The sequence below is a fragment of the Anguilla anguilla genome, chromosome 4 (assembly GCF_013347855.1).
Source record: "Anguilla anguilla isolate fAngAng1 chromosome 4, fAngAng1.pri, whole genome shotgun sequence".
Taxonomy (NCBI): Eukaryota; Metazoa; Chordata; class Actinopteri; order Anguilliformes; family Anguillidae; genus Anguilla; species Anguilla anguilla.
In genome coordinates, this window is record NC_049204.1 from 67,985,914 (window position 1) to 67,988,582 (window position 2,669).

Sequence of the window (2,669 nt, forward strand, 5' to 3'; positions counted from 1 at the left end):
GTCTCAGAACTGTGAAGGAATAAGCTTGGCCACCAACGCTTTACTGGTCACACCTCTTAATGTTTACCACACATAACTGGCTTTTTTTTAACCATGAATTTTTCACAATCCTCTCTATCCTACAGGGTACATTGGAGGATCTTCTAACTTTTTGCACCTGTGTCGCTTGCCAAGGACCACCAGAAATATGAACAAATGCGTATATCGTACAGTGTTCTGGCCACACACACAAATGTACACTGGACTGCCAAAAAAACAGTGCTCGCTGCTGCATGTGGAACTTTAAACTTTCTGTGCATGGAGGAAACATCAGGGAAGCGCATATAATCTTAAAATTTTGCACATAAATTTGCACATAGATTTTTTTATGTTTCAAAGGGCTTGGAAGCCTGCAGCCACTAGTTCTTATAAATTAATGGTTATTATTAATAGTGGTCAGCATCTATTAGTCATTGACACAGGCAGCTTTTTCCCTGGTGGAAATGTTTTACTGTAGTCAGTCAAGACTATTGTGGGATATTCAGAAATGATGTTAAGAACCTGAGTAGATATTATTGGCTGAAATGAAACAGAATCCTGAAAAACAGCCAATGGATGGAGGGGAAGAGGGGGGTAGGAAGGGTGAGAGGTAAGGGGGCAGAATGGTGTTGGTGTTTTCATTGCTCGTAGTTAGTTAGGCATGTCTGCTGAATGAAAGGAAACTATAAAGACCCCTAATAACCTCATTATCCCAACTGATGACACCAACCTCTATTACTCTCAATCAAGACTGAAAATTCATAATGGCTCAAAAACAGAGACAGTGTCCATGAAGTGAATACTTTCTGTAGGAAGAGGAAGAAAAACATGATTATTAATTAAAAAGACAACCTGGCCTTGCATGGATCAGCACGCAGTATGGCCTATTCTCCATCCGGAAAGCCATTAAAACACGTCTGCATTGAATGAAAACCACTGCCCGAGTTGAGCCTCTTTTGGCAAAACACCTACATGTAAAAAAAAGTGTCTGAAATGGCTCAACAGTGTCACCTATTGTCCAATGATACTCATTACTTCCTTTCACACAATTTTAAAAAACAAACAAAAAAACCTTGTTATTACAAAAAGGTAAAAACCCACTGTCACTGGGCGGGTTATCATACTATTGTAGTTTGATATTGCACAGCAACATTATTATGTGATTACAGACATTCCTGTTTTCACTGGTCTAATATCAAGTGCATGGTGTTAATAAAGGAAACAGTTTGAAATCAAATGACGCTTTATGACGAAAAGAGAAAATGTATTTGAGAGTCTATCATTAAAGGGAGTTGCTGTCATGGTGCTTCACAGAGCCGTGTGCGTGCAGCTCCAGAGAGTCGCTGTCATGGTGCTTCACAGAGCCATGTGCGTGCAGCTCCAGAGAGTTGCTGTCATGGTGCTTCACAGAGCCGTGTGCAGCTCCAGAGAGTCGCTGTCATGGTGCTTCACAGAGCTGTGTGCAGCTCCAGGCACAGGCCTGTATCAGGTTTAGCTACAGCCAATCACATTATGTTTCAGGTACTTTAACTGGCAGCACAGGTACAGTCTGTAGAGAGCTCTTTTTTTCAGGGTCTGAGGAGCTTTTTAGATTTTGGTATGTACCTTTGATTTACATCACAGCACAATTTCTGCATGTACTTGTGATATCAGTATCTGTGAATTATATGGTTTCATAATCCGTGCTTTCTGTTCTGGCATCACATTTCTTCAGTAGCTACAAAACAATATTTGAATTTGAATTATTAATTGTGAGTGACATTTCTAAAGAAATCAAATCAAGAAGCAAGAGAACTGAACTTCTGTTGTCCTAAGAATCTCCTCTTGCACTTTTAGGCACGCATGCTTGCACACACACACACACACTCCCACACACTCACACGCATACACTCACGCACACACTCACACCCTCTAAATACGAAAAGGACCTAATCAAGTAAAATTAACAGCTTGATAAAATTCTGGGGATATGGTTGTGGTTGGAATGAAAACCAGAACACAGGGATGCCCCAGGACTGAGTTTGGAAAACACTGATGTAGAGACTGATAAAACATCTGTGTGTAACAACACCAGAGTGCTTATGCAATCATGCAAAAACACCAAAAGAAAGTATTTCCATTGCAACCGAGACTTCCTCATTTTGTGTACCCTAAGCAACCACAGAAAACTCAATATCAAGTTTAATCAAACAACTGCTTCATACTACCTCCTTGTGCACATTACCTAAACACATTGAAAAAATTGAATACTTAGTTAGCTAGACATATATTAGATTATGTATGTCCTATATATCGCTCTGGATAAGAGCGTCTGCCAAATGCCTGTAATGTAATGTAATATACTAGCTATAAATATTGGTGTTGTACCAGTTGTGGCTCAAATGTATGAAATAAACCAGTTGACCTGCCCATCCTGTTCAATTTCCAGCAAAAATGACTGACCAAATATTGACCAGTGGTGGAAAAATGTAAATGATATTGTGGAGGCTGTAACGGCTGCCCAATTGTAGCCTATCTATTACGTTTTTTGCCTGTTTAATCACAGACTTAATCACAAACTATCCCCACCCTCCTGACCCCTCCCCCTCTGACGTAACCCTGTGCTCGCCTTCCTTTAGGTCCTCTTGGGTGTTTCCATTGCATCCGTGTCA